Source organism: Corvus moneduloides, chromosome Z, assembly GCF_009650955.1.
Source record: "Corvus moneduloides isolate bCorMon1 chromosome Z, bCorMon1.pri, whole genome shotgun sequence".
In the NCBI taxonomy this organism is placed as follows: Eukaryota; Metazoa; Chordata; class Aves; order Passeriformes; family Corvidae; genus Corvus; species Corvus moneduloides.
In genome coordinates, this window is record NC_045511.1 from 1,088,031 (window position 1) to 1,108,621 (window position 20,591).

A 20,591-nucleotide genomic window follows, 5' to 3' on the forward strand; every position below is an offset into this window, starting at 1 on the left:
GCGGGAGCTGGCAGCTGGCTCTGGGAACGCAGATGCCATCACGGCCCAGTGGGGGTGGGAGCTTAGGCTGTGGTGGCAGCCTAGGAAAGGGATCAGATGTCTCCTGGCACTGCCCTGAGTGCAGGAATGGAGGGGGAACTGAACTGCTCCCACAGAACCCTGCTGGGCTATGGTTCTGGGCCAGGCCTGTCAGAAAAGTGGCATCATCAGTGGCACCTCAGTGGTTATTGTCCTTAGAGCTCTCAGGAACAGGATGAAATCATGTTCATGCACTACTGGGAAAGCAGGGAGCAGGATCAGTGCTGTAACTCTCTACACTCTCTCCAGGAGGGCCTTGGGTCATGGCAATTTCATGTGTGGAACAGTTTCCTGTGCCTGCCTGGGCAGCTGCAGTTATTGCACAGGCATTCAGGGCTGCCAGTTCCCTGCAGGGAGAGCTCAGCACATGTGCCCAGAGGCAATCCCAGCATCTAAAAGAAAGAAAGAAGCAGCAAAAGGTGACTGCTTCTCTTTCAAAGTTATTTCAAGTGCTCACACCCAAACCAACCTTTGCTCTTGATTTTGGCCTGGTGCATCATGAGCAGTAGGCACAGGTCATGTCATCTATGCTGATGTGAGTGATGCCTTCTGGGGGAATTCAGCTGATTTCCAAAGTTCCCTTCCTGCCCCGTGCCTGATCTGCACAGCAGAAAACCTCTTCCAGGAAGGGATTGTGCTCCCTCTAATCCCATTTGCCCAGTCTGTGCCATGGGGATATTGCCAGCCTGGGGCAGCAGAGGCACACGCAGCTCTCAGCACTCTCTGCTCCAAGCACAGCTCTGGGCTCCTTTGCAGACTGCCTCTGCCGTGGGGTTTTCTCCAGGAGAAGCCAAGCAATTGCTCATGGAAGGGTGCAGATTAAGTTATCCCAAATGGAAGAATAAATATCTCATTTTTCCATCAAAATGCTTATGCTCTTTCCTACAGATTATTTCAAGTTTTTCCCACAAGCTTTGCCCTACCCATCATCCCATTTTTACCCCAAAAAGTAATTTTCTCTATCCTCGAGAATGTCTCAGTGTCTATCCCCAAAATTTTCACTGTGTCTCTGCCAGTGACTACCTCAGTTTACCTCATGCTGTTCATTCTCTTCCCTGGCGGTTGCTTCAGATTTTCCCTCCAAGCTGTCCCTGTCTGTGCACTTCTGATGTCTTCTTTTTTTACAAGAAAGTGTTCATTCACTACTCTGGAGATTAGCTCCAGTTTTACCCCCCAAAATTTCCCTAACATTCACTATTCATTGCCTGATTTTTACCTCAGTATGTTCATTCTCTGCCCTAGAGATAACCTCAGGTTTTACCCCCAGTATTTTCCCTACCTGCCCACTAACTATTTACTCTTTTTGACCTATAAATATTCTCTTTCTACCCTGGAGATTTCATCAAGTTTTACCCTGAAATATTTCACTATCTTTCCAGTACTGTCTCACTTTACCTCATGATGTACGCTCTCCCTGCCACACATCACCCCAGATTTCACCTCCAAAATTATTGCTACTTGTCCACTACTTATTACCTGATTTTCACCTCAGTATGTCCATTCTCTGCCCAACAGGTCATTTTAATTTCTACCCCCAAAACTTTGCCAACCTGTCACCTAGTGACTGCCTCAGTTTACCTCAAAAATGTTGTCTCCCCTAGAGATTACCTCAGACTTGAGCCCCAAATTTTTTCCCTGTCTGCAAGTTACTACCTCTGTTTAACTTCAGTATGTTCATTCTCTGTGCTACAGACTCAAGTTTACTCTCAAAATCTCCCTGCCTCTCCACCACTGATTACTTCCTTTTTACCTCAAAAGATTGATTTCTTTTCTACCATGGAGGTTACATCAAGTTTCACCCCCAGAATTTACTAATACTTCCATGACTGATTCACTCAGTTTACCTCAAAAAGTGTTCATTCCCTCACCTAGAGATGCCCTTGTATTTTACCCCCAAAGGTTTCCCTACCTGTGCACAACTGATTGCTATAGTTTACTTCAAAATCTTCATGCTCTCCACTATAGGTCACCTCAAGTTTACTTCAAAAGTTTTCCCTACCTGTCCATTAGTGATTATCTCAATTTTTACCTCCAATAAGTCATTCTCTACCTACAGACACTGGATAGTAAATCATACAAAGATCTAAAGGTCGGCACAAGAAACAGCAGAAGGTTTTCCATGAATAACACAAGTTCCATTTTTCCCTCCTCTGCCTAGGACTGCTACCAGGAGACAGGAGAGCTGTTATCAACACTCAAACCTCCCAAGCGTTGTTATTTCTCAGAGAACTGGGCCGGCACTGAGCTACTCCCATGCACCTGCAGGGCTCTGGGGAGGGGGAAGACGACATCCCAACTCCTGCCTGGAGAAATTTCAACGCCCTAAAAAGTCATTTCCCTTCTCTCTGAGCCACGGCCAAAGCAGCTGTGTAGAACAACATGGACTATTCATGGAAGGGATGATTCAGTTGTGGGAAAAACGCTAAAGAAAGACTATCACCCCAAATTTCAGGGTGAAAACACACTGCTTGTTAACAGGAGCACACAAACTCATTTAAACCAGAGAGGAAACTGCACACCAGGAAAAGAGCTGAAAGATATGCTCTGCCTTGATTGATAATTCCAAAGGAAATTCCCCACGGATCATAGGCAATTACCTATAATTTTACCTCCATAATCACTGGATTTCTGACTTGGTTTGCTGTGGAAGTGTTTCACAGATGCCTTGAGGGGTCAGGGGCTTGGTTGGATTCTTTGGGGTTAGTCCTGACAGGCCCAGGCCAAACCCACCCACCTGCATCGCTGCTCCACCCCAAAGTTGCATGAAATACTGAGAAGAGTTTATAAATACTCCTCTTCCCTGTCCTTCCTTACACATCCATGGAGCAAATGTACTCTATCCATTGTTCCCAAGAGCACCTCTCCAGCCCACATCCCAGTTTTCACAAACACAAACCAAACAGACCTAAGACAACTATTCCATCAGTGCCTGCAATTCTCAGCTCCCTGTTCCCTGCCACTCACACAGCAATCTCACCTCAGCCCAGAGACTCCCTGTCCCCAAAGGGAAACACAACCTAACGGGGCACAGCTCTGGCACCACATTTCCTCTTGTTCCTGGAAAGTCCTAGGTAAATCCAGTCCCTCAGACCTTGCATCCCTGAACACCAGGAGAGCTGGAGTTTTACCCAGATCCCAGGGCCCTGCACAGCTGCACTGACACAAGCGCAGGCTGATCGCTCCGCCCAGCACCATCCCTCATTTGCCTCCCATTGCTCCCCAGGCGGCCCCAAACCACCCCAGCGTGTCTGTGCCGGGGCCAGGGCCTGCCCCGAGCCCGACCAGAGGCTGTCACCCAGCCCTGCACCAGCTCCCACCCCTGGGAGAGCTGGGAATGCACTGAGAGCTCGGCTCCCCAGTCCTCAGACACACAAATAATGCCCAACCTGCCCCTCTGGGCACAGCCAAACACCACAACTCCATCATCCCCAAGGAACTCTGGCAGTCACCTCTTCACCTCTGCCCTTTTCCAAAAGACACAGGTAGGACTGGGCTGTCAGAAATGGTATTCCCTAGGCAGTTCATCCCAGCAGAGAGGAGAAGAGGAACCCTGTGTCCCTCTGACTGACCCCACAGCATGGGCAGGACCAGCTGGGTTTTTCATATTCTAAATTTTAAAATGAACTGAAGAACCTGAAAGGCAAAAAACACCACACACATAAGGTTAGAGCCAGTCAACCCACACAGACAGACACACTCTCAGACACCCCTTCTTCAGCTTACATGCTGACTGCAGCCCTTACTAGAAGCACTCCCCCCTAAAGAAGATGCTTTAACATCTTCTTCCATCTGCTGCTCCTTGATGTGGAACAGTAGATCCTGGGAAAATTGGTAGCATCAGTGACCATAGGGATCAAAATCTGCCTCGGGGACCTGCAAGACAGCATGAGGCAGTCTGCAAGTAGCTGACAGCTAGGAGTTATCCCCACACCAGGCCCATAAACTTTCTACCCAAAAGCCCATAGACAAGAGAGGAGAGTTTTGAAACTGTTCAAACTAGCCATGACTGAATGTGCCAGGGCAGGGCAGCTCCAAGCATAAGTGGCACATGGACACCCAGTGCATCAAATATAAGCAGAGATGACACGAAGACTTGAGAGAACGCTTCAGAAGATAAATTCTTGAGACCAGGATGCTTTGAGGCGACAGAAGCTACGAAACTACTGCAGTGAGGAGGGTCTAGTACACTTCATATAGAAGTCCAAGGGAATGGCACATGAAAAAAAGATACTACCAAAACTGAGAAGAAAGATGGATAGGAACACCTTGTGTACTTCTTCTGGTCTCAAAAAGCAAAACCATAAAGATGCCAGAATAAGCCCGATCCAGGAAAGTATGCAAGCGCTCCTGCTGCCGATATGGCCCATAACGATGCCTGTAAAGCATTGAGACATCACAAAGCCCTATGACACTGAAGACAACGGACACAAACCACATAACAGACACAAACTGAAACGGCCCAGCAGTTTTACCTGATGGACCCAAGATTCCTAGTGCAAGATGAGCCAGAGGCCGATGACACCAAAGGAAAGAAGGCTCTATGGCAGTAGTACGTGACAGTGAAAGGTAAACTCCTTATGAGAAGTTAGTGCCAAAGCTGGTAAGAGGATGCTCAAGAAGTGCAGTAGGCCTAGAGAAGGAGGCAACGACTGCCAGCTGATACAAAGGGATCCCTAGAGAATGATTCTGCCGCCAAAGGCTGAAGTGACATCACAAAACGTGACCGACCAACAAATGGCCAAGACGCAAGATGCCCGTGTGCTACGCTCAAAAGTGCTCAAAAGCGTGGCTACACTGAAGAGTAGGCAAAATTTAGACCGTGGCAATCATGCCAGACCCGAAGGCAGGCTCCTCAGGTGAAAAGATGGACAATGACATCGAGACTCAAAATCCAATGATGCGAAGCGTACGAGAACATGGAGATGGGTTGGAACTGCCCGGCCCGGCAAAGGCTCGAGTGATGCTGAAGAGAAACCCTCTCTCCCTTAACCTCCAAGGGGCCCGGCCCACTACAGCCCTCTCCTCTAAGCTAACTTCAAATTGCCTCCTGTGATTCCAAAGGTTTTTGCCTTCTCCCAACCAACAGTCCCCACACTTAGCTCTCCGAAGACCAGCAGATGAAATCCGTCCTCGACAGAAAAGAATGCTTCAGCACCGTGGATGTCAATACATGGCCCACAGCCCACTTGGGCAGCTGCAAAAGATAGAGAATAATGAAAAAATTCAGACTGTGATGACACATCCCAGAAGTGATCCCTTGCACAATGCCCCTCTCCCTCATAACTGCTGAGGCGCATCGCTCACCAGCCGTTTCCAAACTTAGGCTCTGCACCTACTTGTGGTACCTAAGACAATAAAACAGAAACTGTGACTATTGCCCTCCAGAAGAATAATGCACAGGCTGGGCTCCCTCTGCACCACTGGCCCAGGCTCACCTCAAATCTCCATCCGACTCCGGAGGTGGCCCGGACAATACCTGCAAAGCAAAAAGGGACGCGCTTCGCATGCTGCCACGTACCTCTCACCTATCAGTCGCCCCACCTAAATGCCAACTCACCTGCTCGCCTCTGTCCCTTGGCATGCCCAGGGCAGCAGCAGCACCTGCAGAGAAGCAAAGCAAAAAAACATGCTGAGAGACTGAAACCACAGCCTCCCCACTCCAACTCAAGTACACCACACCTATACCTTAAGCTTGCACCCACCTGGCCTCCAGCATCCCAGGGCTGGGACACCTTCCCAGTGGACCACCTAAAATGCACAAACAAAAACAGATGCTTAGAGCTGCACCAGAAACTGATACCCAAGCAGTAACAACTCATTCTGTCCACCAGTCACCGCTCACCTCGCTCCATCGACCTTGACCACTGATATTCAGCATTACTGCCTACAAATAAAGATGAAGAACAAAGCTGTAACACAGTCACCATTTACACTTGCCCTGCAAACACAAACGGTGACTCACCTTCCTGTGGGAACCACCTCACCTGGTATGGGGCGCTCTGCCACAGATTCAATCCATCTGCATCTGAAAGAAGGTGATGACAAAAGTCAAAGTACTGCATGAGAACTTAGCAGCTCCAGACATCTTGTGCCAATCTAGAAATACCATCTCGAGTCCAACTAATCCCTACATTACAAATGTCAAGTCCCTAGGACTTATCCTATTACACCTACACCCAGACTATGTAGCAGGGCAAAGCAGCCCTGGGCCAAACACACAGACACCTGTGACACAGGAGATGACAAACAAGGGGATGCAACAAGGAGAGGAAACTCTCAGCAAGAAGAATTACCAATGAGATGACCTAGATGAGGCTGATGAGGCTCAAAGAACTCTGGCAGAAAAAGACCCTAACAGAAGGACTTAGGCCAAGAACTGCAAAGATGGATGCCCGAGAATCGTACGGATGGAATCCTCTACCTATCCTCGCATTCTCCCAAGTCCTAATCTGTTATAAGGGATCGTTGCAGTGCACAGCTGTCAATACAGCTCAGAACAAGACTGTAAAAGGTGTCTGACTCAATAGTGCTAAAGAGAGATGCGATTCCGATGCATATCTGAGCTTGCAAGTCAAAGGTTCAAGGGTACCAGCGTCGGGCCAAGGAACGCAAAGGAGATGCTAAGGATGATGCCCAGCATTTCTGATAAGCCCCTCAAAGGGGTAAGGCAAAAGACATGTGACACAAGATGCCCAAGAGACACAGAACACACAATAGACAAGTGACACAACACACACCAGGACTGCTCTGCCCTGCACACCTCAGCATTGTGATCAAAAGTGAGACTTTCCCTTTACGTGGCCTAAGGGGCCCTCTCGTGGACATCCCCATCTCCAAAGCTAATTCAAAAATCCCTCCCACCAAGTCCTGACCCAGCACCCCACTCTCCTCCCCCCCTCCCTGAGGTGTAGCCCTCAACTTAGCTCTCGGATATCCAGGGATGCAAATCCTCATCAGGTGCAAAAGAAAGCTGCCTCATCATCTGGGAAGTTCCTGCCCTCAGAGGGCTGTTCTCTCAGTCTACTGCAATAAAGAAAACCAAACATCAGTGCCTGAACTCAGCAGCACATCAGCCAAAACCCAACAATTCCACTACTCACCGGCTCCTGAGAACACCCCGGTCCTCGGCTCACACGCTGGGGCTGCACTCCGAGGCCGCCGTCGCAGAGTATCCCTGGGTTAAGGGGAGACAAGGTGATGTGGCATTGCTGAAACTCGAGTGGACCCTCGCTCCTCCCTCCCTCCCCGACTCGCCACAACTCCTCAGCCATTGCCAAAGGCTGCCCAGATGGCACCTTCAAACAGAAAAGGTACAGGCTTCACCACAGAGTCCTGTAATACTTCTGGAAGCCTCACAGGGGCAGCTCAAGGGTGATAAACTGGCTCCATCAGCTGGTCCATGAGGGGGTTCAGCCCCTGCAGGCATAATACAAGTGGGCCACATAAAACACACAAATGGATGCTCAGACAATGCATGCTTTGAGCTGCCCCAGAATTTGGCACCCGAGCAATAACTGGTTGTGTCCACTGGTCACTGCTTACCTCACTCACTCGACCTTGACTGCTGATATCCAGGTTTACTTCCTAAAAATAAAGACAAAGAACAGCCCTGCAACATAACCAAAATAAAACACCACCCCTGAAAAGCTGAATGATGACCAACCTTCCCAGGGGAGAAGAGGAAAAACAAAATGGAAAGGCACATGCCGATGTAGTGTCCAAAAGGGTTGCATTGCCGAGGTAGGTTCCACCTGAAACTGCTCAACTGTGACCTCTTTCTGCAAGGGTGTCTGTCATGTTGGAGTAGCGATTGGAATGCTGCAGACAACCTGTAAAACACAAAAAAAAAAAAAAAAAAAAAATCAAAGGCTACTTATAGTTTCATCACTAATACAACAACTCCAGTAGCATCCAGTTCTGTGCTGGAATCAATACTCATCCAGCTCATGGTCCCCCCGGTGCCAATACCCTGCTGTGCCAAGTGCCTCGCATCTTCAAAATGAAAATCCCAACAGTGAGGTAAACGTAGAGCCCAAAGTCAGGCCGTAGCTTGGACTTCAGGTACCCACCCACCTCGCTGCTGTGCTCCTCTGGTCTCCTCCGTTCATATCAGGTTTACATGCTATCCCCCTGCAAAAGATTTGTCAAAGTTACCCAGACAGACAAGGAAAGCTTAGCCTTTCCCAAGTTCTCATTCCTCAAAGCAAACTGCCTAGGATCCCACAACAGTGGGCCTTAGGACAAACTACTATGAAACTGCAAGACACCACTGCACCACTGCCACGTCTCCACTGAACACCACACAGACTGGCCACAGTCACTCCATCCGAGGCGTGGCTCAGGTGGCTGAGCAAAGCAAAAGGCTCCCTGTAAAGTCTCCTTTCTTCTCCACCTACCCCCCCCCGCCAGGACTACTCTACAGGGCAGAGCAATTCCAGGCTAGACACAAACTCAAACAACACATTATACTACAAGCAGTGTGACATGAAGATGATAAAAAAAGCTCTCGGCAAGAAGAACAATGGCAAGGACAGAGACGACGCCAAAAGAGACAACTGATGGTATGGCAATGGTGGATGAAAATGGCTCTAAGGAGCAGAAGAAAAGACTGGAACAGTGACCTGTTCTAAGAACTGTCAGTCACAATGATCAAGATGGCTGTGAGAGACAAGGCCACATTTAGAATGCTCCCATATCCGGACAATCTCACAAGCCCCAGGACATTACAGCTCACGGCTGCAAAGGATGGATGGCAGTACAGCCGGGAACAAGGCCTCAAAAGAGATCCGACTCAATGCTTTCAAGATGTGATTCCAAGATGGGGCCAAGCCCACTGGTAAAAGAACAAGTGATATTGGCATCCTACCGAAAAGTAGGAAAGTTCAAGAAGCTAGAGATGATGGCCAATGCTTATGATAAGCCCCTTAAGGGTAAAAGGCAGAGAGATCTGATCCAAGGGAAGCCAAAGACACAGAACACACACCAGACAAGACAACACACACTGGAACTGCTCTGCGCTGCACACCCTACAGTTGCAGTCAAAAGTAGGGCTGCTCCCTTTAGCTTACCTAAGAAGCCCCTTGGAGAGCATCCCTTTCCCCTACGCTAGTTTTTTAATCTCTCCCAGGAATTTCCAACCCACTACCCTGCTATCATCCCTTCTCTGGGCCCCGGCCCCCAACTTAGCTTTCAGATGACCAGTGATGTGAATCCACACTGGATGCAAAAGGAGTCCACCTCAGCCATCTCCAAAGGCACTGGGATCACCAGGTTGGCCTCTTAGTCAGCTATGACAAAGAAAACCAAAATCAATGCACCAGTGTAGTGCCATACAAGCCAAATCCCAACAAGTCAGCTACTAACTGGGACCCTGCTCCCACTCATACTTGCAGTCCTTAACTTACCTATCAGAAGCCTCCATCTCCAATGTCATCTCTGACCCAGGGTAGCTCCCTCTTGCAGCACAATGAAACTGCTGAACAAATGTGAAGTGTCATACTTGACACAATCTGGAATTCCAGCAAGTTGCAATGCTTCTAAGAAAAACAAGGGGGAAAAAAAAATTACAGAAAGCACCAAGTACCTTATCAACCCTGAACACTCAATCCAAAAATCATTAACCATGCACTCAATGCCATCTTCTTCACAGTGTCTTCAAAGCCTCTATTGCTTTAGAAGCCAAAAGTACCTGCTGAAAAAACCTGAACATCCCCCCCCCCCCCCCCCCCATAGAAATAAGAAGACACCCTTACCCCAACTAACCCCACAGAAGGAATGGCCCTCTTTTACCCAGGGCTGGGGTTAATATACCCCTGGCCGGGCCCGCCTCTCGTTCCCACAATGCCCGGGAAAAGGGAGGAGGCAATTTTACCATAAGGGATAAAAGCACTGGGAGGAGCTGCAGCTGTTTGGCTGCTCTGCCTTAAATTCCAGGTGAGTAAAGGGCTCTGTAGATGCCTTCTGTTTTACTACAGCTGCATTCAGTGAAAGGGTAAAAAAGCTTCTTGTTTTGGCCGTGTAGATAGATGAGTTGCATGATTCCTTGTTAAGTTCTGTAAGTGGTCATTGGTGACTGTTGAGTCATAGGACTATGGAGGGTGGAGAAGAATAGTAATAACATACATGGTGTAACTCCTGTTGGGGTCTCTAATTAGGGCTGTATTCATTATAAATGAAACTGAAAAAATAATGGGCTCTTTGGCAGCAGGAGGGTTTTGTGAGTGCTGGGCTCGCTCCCTTGTGAGAGATTGGGTGCCAGTACCCAGCTAGAAGTGTCCTGAAGTACAGATTTAAATTCTTAAAATGCTGAAGAAGGGGGAGCTTCCTTCAATTGAACCCCCTAAAATGAGAGACTAGGGAGTGTTTGTCTCTACTTAAATAGATGCCATAGCAATAAATGGGTTCTCTCCTCTGAATCCCCTAAAATAGTGGAAAAAGAGGGGTTTGCCTTACTTCAGGTCTCTCCAGTGATGGAAAAAGGGGGATTTCTTCCTCAATTCAAACCCTTATAAAGGAGGGACAACCGGGCTTTCCCCTCAATTTAAACCTTGGGATGATGAAAATGGGGGAGTTATGCTCAATTCAGACCAATAAAATAGCATTGTCAAGGTTTTCCCCTTCTATTTAAACTGGAGAATAATGGAAAATGGGGATTCCCTGTCAAGTGATACCCCTAAGAGCATGGAAAAGCCAGGGTTTCCTTCAAGTGATACCCTTAAAATTGCAGAGGAAGGGGATTCCCCCTCAATTTAAACACAGACAATGATGGAAAAGGAAGTTTTTTCCCTCCGTTTAAATCCCTTTTCTCCTCATAACCCTCCTTTTTTTCTGGGGGCACTGGGGAAGGGCTGCCAAGATGAAAGGGGAAAGTGGAATGTTTCCCTGGGACCCCACATGCTGCCCTGCCTGCTCAGGTGCTGCCCCTTGGCACGAGGGGTTTTCCCTGGGCATTTTCTGGGAGCAGTGCTCTGTGCCCAGGTGCCTCTGGCTGCTCCCCAGCTCCTGCCGGGTGCTCCGACCATTGTTCCTGGAGGGACACTCGGGATGCCCCCATTGCCCCTCTGGACCAGCAGCTCCCTGCACAGCTGTGCCCGGGGAACCCTCTGGGAGCGGCCTCTGGCAGGAGCCGCCCCCTCCTCATCCTGGCCGCTCACAGCTGGGGCTGCTGCGCCTTGGAGCGGGGGCTGAGGAGGAGAAAGGTCCTGCTGGTCCTTCCCTGCCCTGCACAGCCCTTTGTGTGCCCCTGAAACACCGGGGTGCCGGGCTTTCCTTGCTGTGGGAGCCTGGGCGGTTCTTTGATCCCAGACTCTGCTCTTCCCCGGGCACTGCACATGGACACGGGGCAGAGATGGGCCCTCAGAGGAGCGGGGGCTGCTCCTCGCTCTCGGGGGGCCGCGGGCGCTGCGCAGCCTTGCCCTCTTACTTCCCAATTCCTCATTTTGTGCCTCCTTTTCCCTTGGGGATGTGCCCGGGCCGCATTCCAGCGGCCGCCACGGTAACAGCACCTGCGGGCGGTGGGGTGGGCGGGGTTTTATCCACTGAAAACACACAATGTCATTAAAATCTGTTTCTTATCTAATACACAAAAATCACTTTCCTAGAAGGAGTTTCCATGCATTCACCTCCTCCTGGAAGTCTTTTGATGGTCCTGCAGATTCATTAAGAGGGGTCTCTGCTGGTCATATTCACGGAATGCTTCAGTATGAAAGGTGACCTTGCCTTGAGCTATTTTTCTGGGCGTGCACTGTTGCTTCTTGTGACAGAACTGCCCCGGCTTTTCCCTCTGCTCTGTCCCTGCCCCCGGGCTGAGCTGGGCGGCGCTGCTGCCGCCCGGTGCCGGCTGAGGCGAGAGGGCGGCGGCCTCGGTGGCTGCCGAGCGTGGCAAGGGCAAGGAGCAGGCGCCGTGCGGGGCGGCGACCGCGAGGAATGACAGCGCGGGGGGCGGCCCGGCAGGGCCGGTTTTGCCGGGCAGCAGAGGCGCGGTCGCAGCGCGACCCGGGCGGGGAGCACCGGGCGGGCACGGTCGGAATCGAGCCGCCCGCGTGCCGCTCTCAAGGGGGCGGCTCGAAAAGGAAGGCGCAGTTCGGCACTCTCGGGACGGCGTTAAGTGACCTTGCAGAGGGTGGTTTACACTTCCGCCACACTCAAGATGGCAGACGCACTAGGCCCCTTTGAGAGGTGTCCCTGCCGATGCCTGCCGCCGGTCGCGGAGCAGTTGCCCGCCTCCGGCGCCGCTGACCCCACCAGCCGTGTCCTCGCGCCGCGAAGCACCGCGGAAAATCGCGCGGAAAGCGCGGGGCCGGCGTCGGAGTTCGGGCCGGATTCAGGCAGCCGAATAGACGCCCTTGTGAGGAGCGGCGGGGGCCCTTAAGTGTACCACACTAAAGATGGCGGCTCGACCGGAAGTGGCTTCTGCCAGCACCCAAGATGGCGGCGAAGGGCGGAAGTTTCGTCACCGCCACACTAAAGATGGCGGTGGTGTACACTGTTTTCTGACCTTCTCAATATGGCGGTAGGGAAGCCCCCCCCCCCCCCCCCCCCAAGCTGCGTCTATTCGGCTGCCTGAACGCGACGCCGATGCCAGCCCAGCGCTTGCACACAATTTTCTGAGGCGTTTCCCGCTATGCGGACACCGACTGTGGGGTCAGCGGCGCCTGGGGCAGGCGGGAGCATTCAGGCAGCCAAATAGACGGAGCGGGGTCCTTCCGGCCGCCATCTTGAGAAGGTCGAATAGCCACTGACGCAATCGCCACATTGGTGCGGTCCCGGTGACTTCCGCCCTTCTTCGCCGGGAGCGGCAATGGCGGAGAGCCCGGGGAGCAGCGCGGCCGGGCCGGGGGCACCGGCGCGGGTGCTCCGGGCTCGGAGGTGAGCGGGGAACGGGGACAGCCCCGAGCGGACGGTGGGGGCCGCGGGGGATGGGTGTCCCGGCCCAGGGATGGGTGTCCAGGCCCAGGGATGGGTGTCCAGGCACAGGGATGGGTTCCTGGACTATCTAATAATATTATATAACGATCGTACAAGGAGATCTATATAAAGAATCCTCCATGGTCATCCTTCTCCCAGCCCCGCTGTGTTTTCAGGATCTTGGGGGAAGAGTTTGGGTCTGGACAAGGCTCTCGGGCACAGGGTGGGATTCTTGGGGTGCAGGGCCAGGATTTGGACTCGAGGCTCCCTGCGGGTCCCTTCCAGCCCAGGAAATGCTGCGATCCTGTGCCTCTGAGGGTGAAATAAAGGGCACCGGTGGGGTTTGTGCCCGCTGTGTTCACGGCCCCGCCGGCTCAGGGCGGGTTCAAGGCGCAGCTGCCCCGAGCCAGCGGGACCGGCCGGGGCTGCTCGCTCCCGGTGCTGCCGCCTTGTGGGGAGAGCCCGGCACTGCAGCCCGCACAGGCGCTGGACCACGGGATCGGCGTGGAACAGCAGCGCAGGGGGAGTGCTGAGGCAGCGCAGGGAATGCTGCGGTCCCAGGGAATGCTGCGGTCCCAGGGAAGGCTGAGGCGTCCCCTGCCCGGGGCACTCGGCAGCAAATCCCTGATGTTGAGCAGAAAAAGGAAAGTTCTGGGTTAATGGGAGGAGGTTTCTGGAATGGAGTTGGGACAGGTGCTGATCCACGCATGGAATCACGGGGTGGTTTGGCTTGGAAGGGACCACCAAGATCACTTACACTCTGTTTGTTGTCTGATTTCACAGCAAAGAACATCCAGAACTGCCACCTCACCCTCACGGACAGCAGGAATGTCTTCCATAGCTCTTGTTTTGGAATGGGAATGGCTGTTGGGAGCTCTGGCAGGACCAGGTAAGAAGAGAAATGGGATCATTCCGGCTGCTGCTGGAGGTGGTTTTCTGCTTTCAGGCTGTTCTTCTGATTGATCCTTTCACAGCAGTGTTCTAGGGCACATTTGAGGGTAATTCCAGGAATTTCAAACCAGATAAAAGCTGGTGGGGCAAAAATGTGAACCTGATCCATTTCTGGTAATTCCAAGCTTCTCCCACAACACCATTCCAGGGGAAAGCTGATGAAAGGGTAAAGATGCAGAGGAACAAGTGCTGTAAACCCCCCTGGCGCTCTGAGAGAGCAAACCTTGCAGTACTCCCAGCAGATCTCTTGGAGAAAGCGTGGGATCGCAAGGTTTTCCGGGAAAGCAAAACAGGGGTGGAGATGAGGGAATAGGCTTCCAGTTCTTCCTTTAGCTGAAAGCCTGGGGGAATTGAGAGGGGCCACAAGAACTGTTTGTGTAGGAAAATGGGAGTTTGGGGGCTGAATCTGAGTTTCTCTCTGGGGCATTTTTGAGGGAAAAGCTGAGGTGCTGTTTAAGGGAGAGAATGCACATTTTTGAGATGGAAAAGGTTTAATCAATACTGTAGAGGAAGTAAAATGTTGGGGGTAAAAGTGGATGCAATCTGGAGGGGAGAGAAGGAATATTTTGGAGGCAAAATGGGGAACTCAGTAGTGGACAGATGGGGAACATTTTGGAGGCAACACTTGACAAACTCTCTGGGGTGGAGAACGAACACATTGAGGGAAAAATGAGTTGATGAGCAGTGGGCACGTAGGGAAGGTCGTGGGGGTAAATGTTGAGAAAAGCCCCGTGGTATTCAAGAAATCCTTGGAAGCAGGACTGAGGAATTCAGTGGTGGAAAGATAGGGGACTTTTGCGGGGGTAAAACTTCCAAAGATCTAAGAGTTGAGAGTGAGTGTTTTTAGGTAAAAAGGATGTCTTGTTGAAGTTGGGTGTCTGGATTGTGGCATTTGTGGATCACAGGGTGTTTTTCCAGAAAGTAGGAGATAAAGAAGACTCCCAAAGCCTCGGTAGCTGTGTTAAGAAATCCCTCCCAGGGAAGAAAGGTACCTAAACCTCCTAGAAGTAGGGACTGATTAGCACGGGAAGGGAAAAACCCACCCCCAGTGGGAGAGAGCCCGCCGGGTAAGGGAAGAGAAGGATGCCCTTAAGAAGAAGCAGGGAAGGTGAATTTCTCGGTTTGCTGAAATGTATCAAAAAGTTTGGAATCTGGGTCTGTGTGGAGGCCGGGATTTTCTCGGCCATATGCAGAGCCCAGCACTAGGAATAAAGTTTTGATATCCTTCCAGCACCCAAACGCAACAGAGGGAATCCTGGAGGAGGTGGAAAATGCTGTCGCTCCGTCGGTGGAATTCCTGGGAAATGGAAAGCAGCAGAAGCAGCAAGAACAGAGTTGGAAGCAGGCTCCAGCCGGGTAAGGCAGACACCAAATCCTTTGGAACTGGGCAGGGGTGGGAAGAATTAATTCTTACATTTGTAGCCCATGGATTCCTGAGCAGGATCCCGGCAGGGAAGACTGCAGGGATCAGACTGGGGACTGATCCCAGCTGGGGGCAGCGAGCCTTGGAATTGGCTGAAGGGAAGAAAGAGGGATCCTTTGAGCACAAGGATCAGCTGTCAAATGTGGAGATGGCATCAGACAATTCCTCGGGAGGGTTTAGTTCCTGGGCCAAATCGATCTCCTGCCTTGTGAAGGAGCTCAGAGATCTGGGAAGAGCCCAAGCAACGCAGGGAATGCAGTGGCAGATAAAACTGCCGGGGAACGGTGGGGAAAAGCATCGAACAGGGGCCCTCGTTTTGTACAGGAATGGTACAAAAAATTGTCCGAAAGAATAGGAATGGAATGGGATTTTACGTATTCCTCGGAGGCCACAATCCAGTGGGAAGGCTGAGAGAAGGAAACAAAGCCTAAAAAGGCAAATGAGCCAAATCTGCCCAAAGCCTCCAATGGCCACACTCCCTGGCATTGCTGAGGACTTCAGCCGAGCTCCAGGCAAAAGGTGAGCCCCTATGGAATCCTTTCTGGGAGACCATATCCAGCTGGGACCCTTCCTGGAGAAGGCCATGGGATATGGGTTATCCCAGGTCCAGAGAATATGTCATTTCCTCAGGAAAAACACTTGGATCACTGCATCACTTTCTTGTTTTAGGCTCACCAGTCAGCCGGGCTATCCAAGTCCATCCTCCCCAGCGGGGAGAGCGGGAGCACGTCCGGCCATGGAGAATTTCTGGGAGAGCCCGGGAGAAGAAAGAAGGCTCCAGCTTCACAGATCTGTGTCATAACCCATCCTGTCGGCCGCTCCTGTTTGATCCTGGTGCATTTGTCCTCTTGGATTCAACCTGAGCAGCGCTAATTGCTGGCAATGAAGCAGCCTTTGGTACTTCTTTTCCATGAAACCTCTCCATCCTGCCCTTCAATCCTGTTGCAAACACGGGGAAACCCCAAAATTCCGATTTTCCCCCCCTCTCCCCTTCACTTTGCCTCCTCTTTTCTTGCAGGCTTTGGGCTATCCAGGCTTGCATGTGGATTAGACACCCTGTAAGCTCAGCTCCAGGTGGGATTGCAGCGGTGTTGGAAGCACCAGGGATTCTCCCAAGGTTTGGTGTGAGGAGCTGCATCTTGGGAGGGGCTGGGATTTTGTGCACTTCTGGGGTTTTTTTTTCCTGTTTGCCTTTTGGGCTGCCTCAGAGAAAAGGCTGAAAACCGAAGAAGCTGAGGGGGGGTTCCCAAATTCCTTTCCAGCCCTTCAGAGGAGGCACAAAGCCACGTGCAGCTGAGGAAAGGGATGTGAGGAGAATGGCAATAATGGAGCCTTGGGACTCTGCACTTCATTCTTTTCACGTGTTTGGAGGTGCAGGAAATGCCAAACCCCACAGGAATTCTGTGTCTGTAACATCGGGTGCAACCTCTTGAAACCCAAGTGCTCAGAGTGGGGTTTTCCCAAGGGTAAATCCCAATGTGACATGGCAAAGCTTCAGTGAGGATTTCCAGGCTTGACTGCACAGCTTTTGGGAAAGCTCAGTAACCAAACAAGATCAGATTTCTGTCGGATTTGGATCAAACGTGGTGTTTAAATCTGGGACAGCTCAGCTCCCCGGGTGGGAAAGTGCTTGGAGTAGCCGAGAGCTGAGCCGTTTTTGAGAATTCCAAGCGTTGTGTCCTTACGCTCCTTAATACAGCGTTTAAATAATTGATCCTGAATGGAGCCAGTATCAGAGGGATTTGTTAGAGGGGCAGGGATGTTTTTTCACCTGGCAGTGTGTCGGGATAGTCAAGACTCCTTACGTCAGAATTAATTGGTCTTCCTTCTTTTCCCTTTTGTTCTTTCTAGATTGTGGCTGAGTGGGGAGAATATTTGGGATAAAGAAACGAAATGCCCGAGGGAAGCTTCGTGTTCCCGTGGGGATGCTTTAGGCGCGTGCAGCTTCTGAGCTGCACCGAAAGTTGAGGCTCCCCCGGAAGCCTTCCGAAGCTGGAAGGGCCGGGGAAGAGAATTCCAGGAGAGGTGTGGGAAGCGCTTTCTGCCAGGTCTGGACAGCACCGAGGTGGGAATGACTTCAAAGTGTTCCTTGTCCCTGTCCTGTTCCCAGCCCAGGACAAAGTTGGTGTTCCCTGAGCGGCTGCGGTTCCCTGGATGTGGCAGGAGGAGGTCTCTGCCGGGGAGTGGGAGAAATGTCCCTGCCTGGTGCCGTGTCCTTGGCGGGCAGAGAGCGCCGATCGTGGCAAGGGGGGTTTGTGAGTGTGGAATCAATCCTGGCTCCTTTTTAAGGGGGTGTTTTAATGAGTCATCAGCAGGGAGCACTTTTAGCCAGCTTTAGTTAAGTTCCTTTTGCACAGGTTTCATGTGGCTTTGATGGTGAAATCACCAAACCCTGAAGTTTGCCAAATTACCCCTGAAAAGCTTTAATGAACCAATCCTGAGGGAACCGGGGATTGGATATCTGGGATCTTATGGCCCTTTGAGGCCATGTTGGGTTTACCCCCTGATTTTGGTGCCAAGGGAAACTCCAAGTTAAGAATAATCCAAATATGAAGCACTTCCCACAAAACTCAGCTTTGCAAACCTTTATTTGGGCTAAAAAAGAAAAGATGGGAATGCTCTTGGCAGAAAAGCAGCTGTGAGGCACAGCAGGCTTCAAATGGCTGTCAGCAGGAGCTCCAGGAGAAACGGCTGCTGGCTGCGGGCATCCTGGGCTTTCCAGGCAGGTTTTGTAGCGGATTGCAAGGCAGTTTTCCTGCCTCTGGGGGGTGGCACCTGCATCCCACTGGAAAGGGAAAATGTGGAGAGAGCGGCAAGCGGGAAGACGGTTGCTGATGTGTGTCCTTGGATTGCAGTTCCTCCCGGTGGGTCTGTGCTGCTGGAAGTTTGAAGGAGATCAGCCTTGGAGTACGTGTGGGTTCACCTGTGGGGCTTGGGAGCGATGCTGGACATGAAACTCCAGGGATGTTCCCCTTGCTGGAGTGAGAAGCAGTGGAAGCACTTTGCTGTCTGCTTCTTCATCGCCTTCACCTCGGTCCCCTGGGGCTCCAGGTAATCCCCTCTCACCTTTGCTTTTCCAGGGGTCTCTAAATGAGGGCTTGAGCTTTGGTGCATCTCCCTTTACAGGGAAGATCTGTTCCAGGAAAGGTCTCCTGGTCTGGACCGATGGCATTGCAGGAAGAGCAGGAAACCTCAGAGCTCCTGTGGCTCCCTCATCTGATTTGCCTGCAGGCAGCAAGGATCATTCCCAAGTGTCATCCCCTGGCTCCGTGACTCGGGGAGGTTGTGTTCCCCCAAAGGCCAGGGGCCGCTTTGTGTTGCAGCTCACGGAAGTCCAGCTCGGTGGTGCTGGGTTTGGTTTTTGTGTGCAATGAAGGCACTAAAAAATTCCCCTCCTTCACTGGCACAGCCCTGGAGTGGGAGCAGATTCCCCTTATCCCGGAGTTATCCCGCTCCTGCCCTGGATCCCTGCGGTGCCGTGTGTTCTCCAAGCTCACAGCACTGCTGGCTCTAAACAAGAAAAACAATCCCTGTTCCTTCTCTTCTCCGTCCTTGATGTTCCCAGGCCCTGCATCTCCCTGGCTATTCCCTGTGGGAGTCTTCATCTCCATCCCACCTTATCCCGATCAAATAAGGGTCTGAGACGTGTTTAGCAGCAAATGCATTCTTGTAAAGAAAGCCAAGAGCAAGGAGCGTCCAGATGCAGAGAAGTCTTTAGAAAAGCACTCCGGACGTGCAAATGAGGGATGTGTCTTCCTGCATCTCCTGTTGTTTTTTCTCTGTCAGGTTTTGGAAGGGTTTTCTCTCAGTGATTTCCTGCGATCCGGGTGCGTCCCTTCCTTTGTCCAAATCCAGTGCCAGAGGATCGAATAACTGACGAGTGGGGTCTGGGATGAAAACGGTTCTCCTAAAATGAGGGAAACAATGCTAGAAGAGAAATGAGCATCCTTTTAATGCCTGGAATAAAAATGCTGGAAAAGGGCACTTTTTATTTGATATGGTGTCATTCTCCTTTTTTTTCCATGGATAAAACTCCACAGTGAGCAATCAGAGCAGAAATATGAAATGCAGGAGTCTTGGATTCCACAGTGGGATTAACTTCCCTTTTCTGCTCTCTTTCAGGACAGGAAAAACCACTGAACTCGCCCCATCTTTGGGACCAAGAGCTTTGGTGTTGGAGTAGGCAAAGCCAGCTAGGGCCCCCCTTGTCCTGCCCATGGTGTGGGTCAGGGACAGGCTCCTCTTCTCCTCTGGGCTGGGATGAACTGCCTAGGGAATGCTCTTTCTGACAGGCCGGTCCTAGCCCCGGCTACTGGAAATGGGCAGAGGTGAAGAGGCAAGTGCCAGAGTTCCTTGGGGATGATGGAATTGTGGTGTTTGGCTGTGCCCAGAGGGGCAGGTTGGGCATTTCTGTGTGTGTGAGGACCGGTTTGGGTGCTGGGGAGCCCGGGGAGCCGAGCTCTCAGTGCATTCCCAGCTCTCCCGGGGGTGGGAGCTGGTGCAGGGCTGGGTGACAGCCTCTGGTCGGGCTCGGGGCAGGCCCTGGCCCCGGCACAGACACGCTGGGGTGGTTTGGGGCCGCTTGGGGAGCCGTGGGAGGCAAATGAGGGATGGTGCTGGGCGGAGCGATCGGCCTGCGCTCGTGTCAGCGCAGCCGTGCAGGGCACTGGGATCTGGGTAAAACACCGGCTCTCCTGGTGTTCAGGGATGCAAGGTCTGAGGGACTGGATTTACTTGGGACTTTCCAGGACAGCAGGAACAAGAGGAGGTGTGGTGCCAGAGGTGCGTCCCATCCGGTTGCATTTCCCTCTTTCCCATTTCCATTTCCTCCTCAGTGCAGGTGTCCCCTGCAGCCCATGAGCACGGGGCCGGTGACAACTCCCTGTCTGTAGAGGGATTCCTTATGGAACAAGGGCAGATGATACCCTTGGAAAGATTGGACAACCCAGGGTTGCTCAGGAAAAGCCCCTGAACAGGCCCCTGACTGCAGGCAGCCCTGAGAGACCTTGGCAAGGTATACAGCTGCCCGGCTCCCCCTCTGATTAGAGGCCATCTAGAGGGACTGGGCATGAATCTTTGCAAAAGTAGATATAAGTTGGCATAGTTGAACAATAAGGGGAGAAGGATGCTTAATCGTATCGGTGTACGTGTCGTTTATGCGGCCAGCTCTCCGGACTCGGTCCCTAACACCTGTCCTCCTCCTGTCCCCCTGTGCCCCTTTTGTTGGACAAGT

The 20,591-nt window shown here is 51.7% G+C and overlaps 1 long non-coding RNA gene across 4 annotated transcripts; it reads left to right on the forward strand.

Annotated features, from left to right (window-relative positions):
* Positions 1-9,996: 9,996 nt before the first annotated feature.
* LOC116438007 lies at positions 9,997-18,641 on the forward strand. 4 transcript variants are annotated; one of them, XR_004237563.1, is made up of 9 exons: positions 9,997-10,011; positions 11,679-11,786; positions 13,768-13,873; positions 15,167-15,291; positions 15,683-15,877; positions 16,028-16,255; positions 16,377-17,613; positions 18,214-18,409; positions 18,485-18,641. It is a non-coding gene; the product is annotated as an uncharacterized LOC116438007 (long non-coding RNA). The 4 variants fall into 4 exon arrangements; XR_004237562.1 differs by lacking the exon at positions 9,997-10,011 and adding an exon at positions 10,303-10,317 and having other exon boundaries at positions 10,361-11,786; XR_004237561.1 differs by lacking the exons at positions 9,997-10,011; positions 11,679-11,786 and adding an exon at positions 12,629-12,945.
* Positions 18,642-20,591: the final 1,950 nt, after the last annotated feature.